Source organism: Lygodium microphyllum, chromosome 5 (assembly GCF_053477565.2).
Source record: "Lygodium microphyllum isolate KBCC chromosome 5, Lygodium_microphyllum_v1.1.10, whole genome shotgun sequence".
Classification (NCBI taxonomy): domain Eukaryota; kingdom Viridiplantae; phylum Streptophyta; class Polypodiopsida; order Schizaeales; family Lygodiaceae; genus Lygodium; species Lygodium microphyllum.
Window position 1 is genome coordinate 35,036,084 of NC_141139.1, and position 15,300 is coordinate 35,051,383.

Consider the following 15,300-nt stretch of genomic DNA (forward strand, 5'->3'; position numbering starts at 1 on the left):
ATTGCCAAGTTGGATGGTACCAACTATGGGCATTGGAAGTCCCAAATATGGCAGGTATTGGTGTAGAAGTTGCATATTAAACCCTTGTGTTTCAAGGGTGTTAAACCTGAGGATATGGATGATGATGTTTGGATGGAAGTTGATGAGCTATGCAAGTTTACCATTATTTTGTCACTCTCGGAAGAGGTCCATCATAATGTTGTTGAAGATGAGAATTAGACTACATGGGATTTATGGAAGAAGATTCAGGAGCTCTATGCACAGTAGAGTCCTGCGTCACATATGTATTGCTTGAAGCAGTTAATGGACCTTCACATGAAGGAGGGGACCTCCCTTTCATCTCGTTTCAGTCAGCTTCATGCTATCATGAAGAGTTTGTTGTCACAGGGTATTGAGTTCAAAGACAACTTACACCCATTGTTTCTGCTTGGCACCTTGCCTGAATCATGGGATGTATTCCATACTACCATATGCACAAACAAGCTTGATGGGTTGAAAATCAAAGATATTGAGAGTTTTTTATTGATTGAGGAAATCAACAGAAGAAACAATGATACTTCCCGCTCTTCACATGCATTGACTGTTAGAGGTGGAAAAAATGGCAGGCATGATAATGATCATAAGGGCAGGGACTCTCAGAAGTCCAGGTCCAAGTCACATGGTCGCAGTAAGTCTCGTGGACAGAAGTTTGATCTTACTTGTCATCATTGTGGGAAAGCAGGACATATTAGGCTACGGTGCCATAAAATGCGCAATGATAAGCGCAAGGAAAAGGGAAAAGAAAAAGTGCAAGACAAGTCTTCTGAGCGTAGTATTGTACCTGCAAAGTCTAGTGTGAAGATAGAAGAGGTTAATGTCATGCAGGTCACTGATTTAGATGATGATTACACACTTGCAGCTTCTTCATGCAATGCCTTACAGGCTTCTGAGATACATTCTATGTATGCACAGTGCTGGCTCTTGGATTTAGGTGCATGTTTTTAATAGTTAGCATTTTGTTTTCTTTGCAGCACTCCATTACAAATTGCGATCCGACTGGCCTTGACACTCGATATGCAGAGAGGCATGGTCTCACTTCATTGATCGACCGATTGTATAGATGCGGCGGCCCTGTAAGTCACTCATCTTTCTTGTCCGTAGTTACCATGTTTAATTAGAATGCATTATTGTATGGTGGACTGATGTGTTGTTTCTTTTTTTGCAGAGTCCGTTCAATGCTCCTTTGCGGTAGGACAAGCTTTCGGAGGGTGAGGATATGTAGCTCGCCCTTGGATCCCTGGAGCTCACACACCTTTATTTTTGGGTCGCCTGATCTATGTAGACATTTTCTATGTATTCCCTGTCGAGATTGGTTTCATACCTATCGTACCATGTCTAGTTTTGTGCATCTTGGTAATGACAGGTCTCTTGACATTGTGGGCATTGGAGATGTTAGGATGCTGTAGTTTTCTTTTGGCAGTTCTTTTGTTTTGCATGATGTAGGCCATGTACCTGCATTGACTCACAACCTTATGTCAGCTCGATAGCTTGATGATGCAGGGTATTTTGTGTCTTTTGGAGACTCTTCATGGGAGATTAATCGTGGCAGGCTTGTACTTGCAAGAGGTGCCAAGTCTGGCAGCCTCTATTGCTTACTTGTATTAGGAGCTATACTGGATCATGTTTTTTCTGTGGGTTATATTCCCCATGTATCCCTTTGGCATGCTCGTTTGGGGCATATGTCTCTTAAAGAAATGAAAATGCTCCATGCTTTGCAGTATCTTCCGCCTTTTGACTCTTTACATTTTGATTCTTGTGATCATGGTTTGTATGGCAGGCAAACTAGAAATATGCATAAAAAGTCTAGTAAGAAATGCATGGGTGAGCCCTTGGCTCTTGTGCACTCAGATGTATGTGGACCCATGCCTTGTCAGTCACTTGGTGGGGCAAAGTACTTTGTTACTTTCATAAATGATTACTCATATAAAGTTTGGGCTTATCCCATAAAGAGAAAATATGATGCCTTAGACACATTTCAGTGTTCTTGGCTTGCATTGACGAGTCTAGAAAAAGGCTCAAATGCCTAAGGTTAGATAATAGGGGTGAGTATGTATCACATGATTTTGAGCAGTTTTGTGATGAGTGAGGTATTAAGGGTCAATTGATAGCCCCTTACACCCCACCCTAGAATGGTATGGCTGAATGCATGAATAAGACCATTCAGGAAAGGGTCCATAGCATGCTTAGTCGGGCTAGCTTACCGCAACACTTTTGGACTGAGACGGTTACTACTGCAGTATATCTCATTAACAAGTCCCTAGTAGTGGCATTGACTTTCAGGTTGTAGAGGAGGTATGGGCAGGCAAGTCCCCCCCTCTTATGATCATTTTCATGTCTTTGGATGTGAGGCATTCTTCCATATGCCCAAGGACAAACGCAATAAGCTAGAGCCTAAAAGTGTCAAATGCATTTCATTGGCTATGGAGATGCAGGAGAGATGGGTTATCGTCAATGGGATTTGTAGGTGTGGAAAGTGATCCACAGCCATGATGTCATCTTTCATGAGGACAAAATGCATATGCAGCTTGAGAAAGTGGTTGAGGTACGTAGAGCTACCTTTCAGGAGGAGCCACCTGCTCCCGTTTAGCCCGCTCCACGACCAGCTAGACAACATGCAACATCACTTGATGCTCATGGCCCCGATGCTAGGCATGCTCATGTTAGACAGGATGTCAGTCAGACACCAGAGCCTGGGTTAAGGCATTCTACTAGAGATAGAACAACCTCCTGACCTTTTTGCGCCCTTTATGGATTATGTATGGGTTATAGATGTAGGAGAGCCTCTTACTTGTGATGAGGCTATGCACAAGGGTGATTGTCACTCTTGGGAGAGGGCTATGCAGTCTGAACTTGACTCATTGCATAAGAATAAGACTTGGGATTTGGTTTCCTTGCCTCAGGGTAAGAAGGCTTTGCCATGCAAGTGGGTGTACAAGAAGCTGAAAAGTACCCCTAGACACCCCAAGCCGGCATACAAGGCTTGATTGGTTGCTAATGATTTTAAGCAGAAGCATGGTGTTGACTTTGATGAAGTCTTTTCTCTTGTAGTCAAGATGACCACCCTACACTTAGTCTTGGCCTTAGTTGCACAACTTGACCTGGACTTGTACCAAATGGATGTCAATACGACTTCTCTACATGGAGACTTGCATGATGAGATTTACATGGAGCAACCTAAGGGCTTTGCAAAACTTGCTAGGGAACACCTAGTGTGCAAGCTAAAGAAGAGTCTATATGGCTTGAAGTAGGCACTTAGGGAATGGTACCATAAGTTTGATGCGTTCATGCAGTCACAGGGCTACAGCCGCAATGCTATGGATCCGTGCTTGTACATGAAGAAAGCCCTTGAGAGTTCTTTACTAATTTTGGTACTCTATGTGGATAACATACTTTTAGTAGGGACAGCTCATGAGGAGCTAGATGCTCTTAAGGCTCAGCTCAAAAAGAGCTTTGAGATGAAATATCTAGGACATGCCTCTCATATACTTGGTATGCGCATTACACACAATAGATCTCAGGGACTACTCTATCTATCACAGAGGGAGTACATTCATAAAGTCCTTGAGTGCTTCTGCATGCAGGATGTTAAGCCTATTGGATGTCCATTACCTTCTCATGTGAAGGTTTCACAGGCCGATTGTCCATAGATAGATGAGCAAAGGGCCGAGATGGCCAAGATTCCCTATACATCAGTCTGGGTTGTCTTATGTATGCCATGATAGCCACCTATCCAGATATTGCTTTTGTAGTTGGGGTTGTGGCACATTATATGGCTACACCTGGCAAGAAACATTGGGATGCCATGAAGGGTATCATGAGGTACTTGAAGGGCATGGTAGATATGTGTCTTTGTTATGGCAGCTAGGATACATGAGTCGTGGGGTACACCGACTTTGATTATGCAGGACATGCAGATAGTAGGAAGTCCACTTCTGGCTATGTGTTCACTTATGCTGGAGGGGCTATCTCTTGTATACCGTAGCCACAGAGGCTTGCAAGGAGGCTATCTGGTTAAGCTGTTTGATTACAGAACTTGGTATGAAAGATGCTATGCCTACACTGCATTCGGATTCTATGAGTGCCATTCAGTTGGCCAAGAATCCGGTCTTCCATGCGAAGACAAAATATATTGAGGTGAGGTATCACTTCATTCATGAGGTCCTTGAGGATAGATCTGTTGAACTTGTCAAGATTTTGACTGAGCAAAATCCTGCAGAATTGGTCACGAAGAGCCTCACTACTGAGCACTTTGCCTTCCTCAAGAGATTGATGGGCATTGGATGAGATGATGTCATTTTCCTCATCCTATTGTACATGTATACATGTTGTACTGTCTTTTCTTTTTTCTCTCTCATTGAGGCAGATTCGCCTTTAAATGGGAGGTTGTTGGGGGTAAAGGCACCTCCGCCTAGCCACCCGTGTATTACTACATTGACAATACCCGCCATTGCACACTGCACATGGTGGGCGCCCGTCACAGTCACTTATTCTTTATTCTTTTAGTGATAGTTTGAATAAAGGAAGGCCCGGCCACACATTGTGGTTTTTGGAGTTCCCATTTGTGTGTCTCTCTCTTCTTACTCTTGCTCTCCGTCATAGCTCATTTCCAAGCAATCTTCGATCCTTCTCACCTTTCATACGCCAAGAAAAGCATGTATTTGATTGATTAAGATGTTCTATTTCGTTAGGCCAAGAGGGCCATATGTCTATTTGGTGCAAGTATGTTTAATGGTTTTCTGTTTTAGTGATTGCATCACATAGGTTGACAAAGTCACTGGAGGGAGCCTTTGTTGCGAAGGAACTTCTTGTAACCATTCCAGCTGGTTTTTTCCCCTTTCTAAGTTTTCCCTTAAGCAAATAATATTATATGTGTATGAAGGGGTTAATTTCTTTTCGTTTGTTGGGGACTCGCAAGCAAGGCATGAAGTCTTAGGTTTAGGTTAGATATATCTGGGGGAGATTTGAGTAGTTGTCTACCTCATGTTAGGACATCGTCAGGTGATAAAGACCTATGATAGAGGGTAGTTCTAATGACCCTGTTTTGCTGACTAGCTAGGCGGTCATTCTAGGAGTCCTTGTTAGTGTGAGGCAGTTAGAGTAGCTTGCCAAATATCAAGAGAAGAGAAAGTTCAAAATCTATCTTGAAATAAAAAATTACAGGGGTGTATAAAAATTGGTTTTAACCTCTCAATAAGAAAATGAAAAGAAAAAGGAAGAACATTCCTAGAAGCAGTTGATTATTGCCTTGCAGAGGCTTGATAGGTTCTTGGGAATGAGTTAGACTCAGGGACAATGCCTTGTCTTCCTAGGGGTAGTTGCTAGCTGTAAGGAAATGAATGGAAGGTTGGAGCGAAAAATAAAAGTGTGTGCTAAAAAAGGATTAAGTGTCGCCTCGCGAGAGCTTGGTAGGTGCTTGGATACCGAGTTAGGACACTTGAGGCCGATGCCTTGTAAGAAGCTTAGAAGAATAAGGATTTAGTGTGCAAATAATATTGATGCCATGCCATGTCACACTGACATTGGTATAAAAGGAGAGGACATGTAAAATTTTCTCATCTTTTGACACATTAATACATTACTGTTCCTCTTCTCTCACCTAGCTCATAGCTTCAACAAATTTTTTCTATTTCTTGTCTTTCTCTCTCCTCTTCACTCTATTTCTCTCTCTTCTACAGTATTTCTTCTCTCTTCTACAGTCTTGTCTCTCCTCTTTCTCTCTCTCTATTCCACTTCTTGAGAAGTGGCATCAAAGCTTTGGTCTTTGGTCAAAATTTCATTCTATTTCCATCTAATTTCTCTCCATCAAAATCAATTTCAGACACAAAGACAATGACTAGTAGAGGGTTGCAAACCATGTACAGTTAGCAGGAGACTACATCTGGAGATCTTCAAGGTCAGATATGGCAGTGGAAGGCTAAAATAGCAAGTCGTCTCAAAATTTCATGTAATCTTTGGAGGTACTTGGTAAATTAGGGTTGCAAGCTTTAGCGAAGACTAAAGACCTAGTGACTTTTTCAAACAATAGGTTTCTTCTTTTCTTCTCAAGCTTCTTTTCAAGTTTTCATGGAGTGCTTTCCAAAAATCCCTTCATTTCTCTTTTGCCTATGAATATCTTGCATCTAAGGCCCCACCATTGGGAGCTGTTAACACCAACACGAAGAAAGCAAAAGGAAGTGGAAAAGACGTAGGGCAAAGGCGGAAAAAAGGTAGCCCGACTGAAGAAAGAAAAGGAGAAAAGGCCAAAAGTGCAAGGGCAACCTTAAAAGTCCAAGACAAAGGCAAAAGGGGAAAGGCGCATTTTAAAATAAAAAGGCGCAACTTGAAATCTTGTAAAAGAGCGCCGGGCTCTCACTCGTGCAATTTGTAAATGTAGATGGGCGGTGGAAAGGAAGTTAGGAAGATAGAAGGACAATGGGAAAAAGGGCCAAGGCTACCGCCGACCATGTAAAAAGGGGATGACCGCCCAAAAGGGATTTAGGGTTTTGTATATAAAGTTGAAAAGTGAATGAGAAGCTCATTCTTGTGTGTGGCCAAAAGTAGCTCTCCTCTTCTTCTTCTTCTTCTTGTTCTTGCTTGCTTGAGCTTGTGCTCGAGAGAGGGAGTGTGAGAGTGTGAGGGAGTGAGTGTGTGAGGGTGAGGGACCGAGGAGGAGAAGCTCTCCATCGTCTCCTCTCTTCTTCTATTCTCTTCTCTTCTCTTCTCTTGCTTGCGGACATGGAGCTTGGAGTGTGGAGCTTGAGGATGGAGCTTGCTTGAAGCTTGCACTTGGATCGTGGAGCTACCGGAGTGTGCGGGAGAGGAGGTAACTCGAACGGCATCAAGGTAAGCTCACTACACCCGTAGATATGGATGGCGCGTCGGCTATGTGAGAGGTAGCCATTAGTGCTTGGCTTGGAACGCTTGAAACAATAAGCGGTGCGAGGGTCTTGGCGGTTGAGTGAAAGCTCCCACATTTTAGTTCCATTGCCGGGACCAATGGATTCAAGCCTTGAGCGCTTGCGCGCTTCGAATCGAGCATTGAAGTAGGGTTTTCCCCGAACCGGTGCTTGAGGTAGATAGGTAGGAAGCGAGGGGGTTGAAGAGGGTATTCGATCTCCTTGGCAAGTAGGTTTTTTGCTTTCTGAGATTTATGTTGTGGAATGGAGTAGTGTAGGTATTTACTTTGTGTTTTGGATGCATTTAGGATAGGAAAAAACAAAGAAAAAGGAACAAACAGTAGGGTTTTCTCTTGCTGTATAACAGGCTGAAACAGGGAGATAGGGGACCAGATTCAAGTTTCTGGGAAGATGGGGACAGGGAACTAGCTGTGAGGTTCTGCAGTGCTGGGAAAGGACCTTAAGAGGCCTAGGAGGCCAGGACAGACCTCATTCCCTTGGTTTGCCTTGTGTGTGAGAGAGAGAGAGAGAGAACTTCTGGTTCACAGGATGAGGAAGCGCTGCCCCGATTCCTAGGCATTGGTGATTCGTGCTGCTCCAGGTGAGTCTGGTGTTTTCCAACAAGTGCCCTGATCAGATTTAGAAAGCCTGTGGTGATTGTGTGCACTAGACAGTGAGGAGGGGACAAACACGCGGGAATCGCGCTCACCGCCGATGCACTCGGACCAACTTGCTGTGGTCCGATTCCCAGAATCGGACCACCCAAGTTCGGGAGTTGGACTGTCCGATTCCCAGAATCGGATCGCCCGACTGGGAGTGAGTCGAACCAATCTGGTCCGATTCCCAGAATGGGACCAGCCCGATCGGACGTGCCACGTGGCACTTGGACCAACCCATCCGATTTTGAGAATCGGACGCTCGGACCAATCCGTTCGACTCGGACACTCGGACGAGTCCATAATCCGACCACTCACAATCGGACCAGGCCGTCCGAGTCCCAGACTCGGACCAGCCAAAATCGGACCACCTTGTCCGATCCGATTCCCAAAATCGGACCACTTTGAAAATCAGATCACTTTTTTGATCCGACTCCTAGAATCGGACGTGACCAAAATCGGACCACTGGTCCGATCGGACCCACCCAAAATCGGACGTCTGATTCTGATAATCGGACTCCTGAAAATCGGACATCTGAGAATCGGACAGAAAATTGTCAAAATCAGACACGTGTCTAGAACATAAATTTTGATACATCTAAACCCCGAGATTGACCCCTAAGGCTACGTAGAGCTGAAGGCACATCACAGATCCATAACTGGGCTAAAATTTAGAGCACGTAGCTCAAAATTTGGCTATAAACGGTCCTCCAAATTACATATGGCGTCTACCGTAACGGCCCTGCAGGCCGGGGGGGACTGCCCCCCCCCGGACCCTCGCAGAGGGGGCTCTACCCCCTCCACACCTCCCTCGAGTAGGTTGGAGAGAAAACGCGCGCCGTGACAGGTCTTCCAAATTGGACCCTAGTGAAGTAATGGCTCTACATGAGCATGGAGTCCCACTTGCAATAGAGCAACCAAAAGCCTATACCCGAATAGAGACAAACAGAGACCCTAGAATAGCAATGGGCCAATCTAGCCATCAAGGGCAAAAAGGCCACATCACGAGAACACAAAGACATTGTGTTCAAACCGTGTCTAGTCAGAGCAAAATGCAACTTCAGCAAGCTACAAATGCGAAGATGACTAGACATGACACTCTTGATGAGAGATGTACCTTGAATAGCACTGCACTGACGATCCAAGACATCACTGGAGAATCCACATCTGGTCGTGCAGTCGAGAACTCAAGGGCATCTGTTAGAAGGCTTAAATTTACAAGCCAGGACTCGGAAGATGAAGACATAGTACCACTTGCTTATCTTAGGGTCAAACTCACCGCGAAAAGAGAGCATACTATCGATGCTCTGATTGATGAAGGAGCAGATTTTAACATCTTGACCTATGAATCATGGACCCTACTAGGCCAACCAGAGCTCACATCGACTAGTGCAACTCTTAGCCCTTATGGGGGACACCCACAAGCACTCATGGGGAAGTGCAAAATCCTTGCGACAATTGAAACAGAAAGCTTGCCTATCCTATTTCATGTTCCTCCAAATAGTGCTAGCTGCGGGAAAGGAACCCTCCTTGGAAGACCCTTCAAAAGGGCGACCAAGTGTGAGGCTGACTATGTAGCACAGAGGATACACCTGACACTACCGGGTGTGAGGATAGTCACAACCTTTAGCAAGGGTGACCTCATCGAACCTCAAGGGAATGGCAAGGAAGGTGATGACATAACAGTCAAGCCTATAAACGAGGGCAAGGACTTGTTGGAAGAGTTGATACAAGCACAGGTCGAACAACGAGGACCAGTGAGTGAGGCCATGCTTGAAACAAAAAGTTCAAGAGACAATGCCAAGGACGGGCTTTGGACTTACAAATATTGTAGAAGACCCCAAAAGAATCCCAAGCCTTATAGACGGAGGCATCGATGGAGAGCCAGCACAACGCCACGATGGATATCCAAGGCATTGCTTCGGGCTCAAGGGTATTATGCAGGCAACCGATGGATTTGGGTGCCAAAACCCCTTGCTAAACCTCCCTGGTCGACTGAAGGCCAGAGTGCATCAAAAGCAACGAAGCACAGGAGGAAATCTAGGAGAAACTCTAGGTCTTGAGGCAAGAAACCAGACATGAGTGTTCGAAAGAAAGAGCCTCAACCTAGCATGCTTAATAAGCAGATGTCATATGTAACCATTGAGCGTGCACAAAATCCATCAGTGCCCAATGAGCCTTTGATTTCCCAAGGGGAGAACAAACATCATAGGCACAACATTGCTCGAAGCAAGGCTGATCGCTCAACAAAGCAAATGGCACAATCATCTAATAGCCTTGAGAAAATCATTCAGCTAGTGCCACACCCACCTAGGAGTCCTAGATCTCCTACGCCCTCTTCTCCCAAATAGACACAGGAAGCACTACAGTAGTTGTCAAGGGCGACTGCTCAATTCCAATCTCTACCTCCATCTAAGCTTCCAACTGTCAAAGAGGTGGGGCATGATGCCATCTGTAGCTCTCGACCCAAGGATATGCCTGAGCCACCTAATGCGACTAGATCAGCTCATGTTCGATCTACACAAATGAGTGCTCAAAGGCCAACGAAAGACACAGCCACTTCTGATCGCCCTAGGGACTTGACACCACAATCCACCAAGGGTAGCCAGCCCACTAAACTAGCTGCTACTACTTCCAATCAGGGACCACAGCAGTCATAGCCCTTGGCTGTGACGATGCCCCTTGTGGAATGTGTCCTTAGTGGTTTACCTGAGGAGGAGGTGTCGCAACCAAATCCCTCGACAACTCTAGCACTTTCAAAGTGCCTAAAGCCTAGGATGGAGAAGTCAAACGCAAGGGAGTCGGTTGAAAAGCTAGACTCTCCGAAAAGGACGGCAGTTGTGCCCTCACAATTGGGCAAGGCTATTCAGCAAACCATGGCTATGTCCCATAAGGACACACTAGAGAAGGGAAATGTTGAGGCCCGACCAAGCACATCAACGATCGATATAGCCGAGGGTCCTGAGTCGTTGAGAGAGGCACCTTCATTGACCAAGAAAAAGAGGAGAAAGCAGAGAAAACAGCAACAGATGTAGGTGGTTGAGGACCCCAAGAACATTGAGACAAAGGGCGCGAGAGAGCTGATGAATAAAGCATCGAGTCCATCCACCAATGAACCCACTGATGCCTCTCCTAATAGCGGTGAAACCCCAGACACATCCGTGTGTTCTGAGAAACCAAAGCAACCGTTGCCATCAACAGTTGCTTCCAACACTCTATCCACTGAAAATAGAACTCACATTGATCAATCAAGAGTGGATACAACGCTGTCACAATAGGGTGACAAATCTATACCAGTCACATCCGAGAAGAACCATGACGAAATAACAGCAAAATCTCAGGAGAAACGTGAGAACCCCAAGGGCATAAGAAATCCTAGCGTTGATCAATCATGCTCATCTAGGCCTGAGCCCCCAGCCATGCTAAAGCCTGAGGAAACTCTTAGAACTTTGCATGAAATAGCAACCGAGCAAGCCCTCGTTGAACATAGAAGCATCGCAGAATGCTTAACCGAGTTGGAGGCTAAGCTCAAAGTGGTCGCGCGTGTCTATGTCCTTGCGGACATGGGCACGATCCCCAAAGAGCAGCTTGGAGATTACTCGACCTTTCCTCTATCATGGGAAGAACAAGAACATCTTAACGGGCACTACGACAGGCTCCTGCATGAACATATGCGACTCATCCCTGACGAGGAGGCTGATGAACTGCGCTTAACCGTCACGTTCAATGAAGTACTCTGCCGACCGAATCTCGTAGACATAGAGCTACTAAAGTGACTGTCAGCAGGCCAGAGTCAATTTGAGCAGCGTTGGTGTGAAAGCCGCGTTGTAATGGCCAAACTAGGGGCTCAGATCATGACGGTCTCAGAAGAGCGATTGGCCAAATGGCGGTCTCAAAGAGACCCAACCTACTTGGCACCAACTTCCCTTCGAGTGCTCACTGACATTCGGGGTGCGGACTTGACTGGGACTAGGCTACAGGGCCCTTTGATTGATAAGGTACTCACCGAGGAGGAGTTACATATTGCCAGTAGACTCGGTCAAGGTTCCATGCTACTCGACATGGCAAAATATCTATCAGTGTTAAGTCAGCTGCCACGAATACTGGATGCGTGTGCCACGCTCCGGTACAACCCCGAGTTCTACACTTGGTTCTTATCCTTGTGATGTGACATGGATTCATAGATGTGTATATAAATAAACACTGATTTGTGTGTCACCATGTATAAACAATATCAACACACACAAGCAATGATAGTCAAGCGCAGGGAGAAGAGTCAGGTTTGACAGGCTAAGCTCCTCAGGTCCTCCTCACATCTCACACTTTTAAAAGTCAGGTGACCAGCCCCACCTCCAAGTGAAGGGCATGCAACCCATATTGCCGCCATAGGAGGCCTTGACCAACAACACTGATGTTGTAGACAGGGTGCAGTCCCTTTCTATACACCTTCTTCCCTTTTGGTCTATCCTCCCGAGGATGTACCCTGTCCCACTCCACAACAACCAGTCCACGCAACTTAGCACAAACTAATATCCGCTAATGACTGGAGGCAACACGAACATCAGCATGGGGACCATTCCTCTACAACAATCACCGCATGCCTCACCCCTCCCCTTCTTGTCATATGCGCTTCATAAACCACACTAAAATCCCTTCCATGCAAACAGTTGTACCCTGTATCAAGGTTTAACCCTTGAAGTGCGTCTTGCAGGTTTCCTTTTGCGGTAGACGCATGGAGGATCATGGAGATCTAGCATGCAAAGACGCTCTGCGCACAAGGTGGGAGCATGTGGCACGCGCCCCTCCGCCGGAGCGCTATGTGCCCACCATCAAGAGGTATGCCAAGAAGCGAGGCCCTAAGTGACATTGCCCAGGGCGAAGGCCGAAGAATCCTCGATTCAAGAAAGTCGAGACTCAAAATGCGCAACAGGTGGCAACACTAGTGGTGCGCCCTCCCAGCTCCCGCTCGAGCCCTAGACGCTCAAAGGCAGAAAGGGCAACTCGGAAAAGAGAAGAATTTAATGAGCTATTTAAAGATATTCTGGAGACGGTAGCGGGCCGGGATTATACCATTCATGTCCCGGCCAACATGTTCCCTACTCACCCCCGTGGGAGCCCCACACCAGCAGAGCCCCAATCACCCGGCCATCTAGACTCGCCCCGCCTCGTACAAATCGAGTAGCCCATAATGCACAAAGGGCTTATCAAATGATGACTGGCCAGGACTTTTTGTTTTTAAATGGTTAAGTGTTCCCAACTTGTTAAGTGTTGACATGTTCCTAACTTGTATGAACTCATCATATCTGCATTTAATATATGCTACGCCTTGAGCAAAAGAAAAATCTAATCAAGCGCAGGTGATAAATGTCTAGTCAACACCATAGAATTCAAATAAGTGATGTCTCCTTGCATTGCACTGGTTTATTATAGTTGCGGCATACACAATGCATATGCTCTCATGAAGCGACAAGTGGATGCAAGATAATACAGGTCCTTGTGCGAAAATGTTCAATACCCAATCACCGCAACACCCACAACCCCACAACGAGCCGCGGCAAAGCCACGCTACCGACAGCACCCTTGCCAACCGCCCACATTGCATGGCCCACAAAACATTCCTGGGCCACGCCCCCTTTCTGGGTCAAGCTCTATAGTTGGCTCATGGCAGTCGTTACCTCAATTGTACCAACATCGCATGTGCCGCAAGGAGGGTTGCAATATCTCAAGTGTATCTCCCCCTTTCGCCAACTGCTTCTCTAACAGCGAGGCTAGGGCGCCATCATCGTTGTACTATTCATTTTTTGAGCCTTCGAAGCTTGACATTTTCCAACCCATTGAAAGGCTGATAGCCTCAACATATTGTAATGGTTGTACTCAGGCAAAAAAAAAAAAAAAAAAAAAGAGAAGAAAAGAAAAAAAAGAGAATGGAAAAATAAGAAGCACCCATGATCACAGCACAGCACCTAGGGGTCCCCTAGCCCCTTACAATCACCCACAAATGTTCAGGGCACATCAAGGGCAGGACATACCTGGGGAGCTTGTCTCGCCTAGGGTTAGACCTGTCACCCTGACCCACTTGCACACTTTTCTTTTGCACTCTGCCTTAGTACCATTGCAATCAGTGGTGATAAGCATCGCACGATTGGCCATGAAAAGCACACCATACTCATCAAGCAAGTCCAATAGTTTCCAGCTACTGAAAGTGCGGTGTCTTGGTATTCCATTATGCTACATCGTGCAATCACAATGCAAGGATGTCTCATCTGCCTTCACGCGTACTCCTTCTCCACATGGACAACTTTGCTTCATCCACGAATTGTTAGGAGAAACTAGCCCACAGTCTTCTAACTATGTAATATCTAAGTATGCACGAGCACTCACATAATATTTGCACCGAAGTATATCCACAGTTTGGGTCCTCAAGTACAGGACAATACTCTAGGCTTGCTTAGAGTTCGACTTGTCTCCCAAACTAATCAAATATGTCTTGTGCACGATAAGAAGACTAGCACTACCCCTTAGGGAGAGACCACACGAGAGGTTTTCAATTGCAGGTGTTGAAGACTCCACAGAACGTGTCGTTCGATCTTCATCAACACCCAACTCTGAATGCTTACCCCTTACCATCCAACAAGCCCGCAAAGAATCGTCATGTGCAGAATCCCCAACAAACCAACACTTGTGCTGGCCATCAATGCAATCCCCAACACAGCATAGCCCTACCACCAACTCCAACAACCTTCCACCAGCCACCTGAGCCACCAACAGGCCCCAGGACCTTTTGCCACACCACCACCAACACTATGGAAACCACAGGCGTCCTTGTTACCCATGTCTTCGGTGCATGCTACAACCTGCTACCTACGACGGTGAGTGCCATGGGACTGGCACTCGTCTAGGAGGGGGGTAATGTTAACACCAACACGAAGAAAGCAAAAGGAAGTGGAAAAGACGCAGGGCAGAGGCGGAAAAAAGGTAGCCCGACTGAAGAAAGAAAAGGAGAAAAGGCCAAAAGTGCAAGGGCAACCTTAAAAGTCCAAGACAAAGGCAAAAGGGGAAAGGCGCATTTTAAAATAAAAAGGCGCAGCTTGAAATCTTGTAAAAGAGCGCCGGGCTCTCACTCGTGCAATTTGTAAATGTAGATGGGCGGTGGAAAGGAAGCTAGGAAGATAGAAGGACAATGGGAAAAAGGGCCAAGGCTACCACCGACCATGTAAAAAGGGGATGACCGCCCAAAAGGGATTTAGGGTTTTGTATATAAAGTTGAAAAGTGAATGAGAAGCTCATTCTTGTGTGTGGCCAAAAGTAGCTCTCCTCTTCTTCTTCTTCTTCTTGTTCTTGCTTGCTTGAGCTTGTGCTCGAGAGAGGGAGTGTGAGAGTGTGAGGGAGTGAGTGTGTGAGGGTGAGGGACCGAGGAGGAGAAGCTCTCCATCGTCTCCTCTCTTCTTCTCTTCTCTTCTCTTCTCTTCTCTTCTCTTCTCTTGCTTGCGGACATGGAGCTTGGAGTGTGGAGCTTGAGGATGGAGCTTGCTTGAAGCTTGCACTTGGATCGTGGAGCTACCGGAGTGTGCGGGAGAGGAGGTAACTCAAACGGCATCAAGGTAAGCTCACTATACCCGTAGATATGGATGGCGCGTCGGCTATGTGAGAGGTAGCCATTAGTGCTTGGCTTGGAACGCTTGAAACAATAAGCGGTTCGAGGGTCTTGGCGGTTGAGTGAAAGCTCCCAC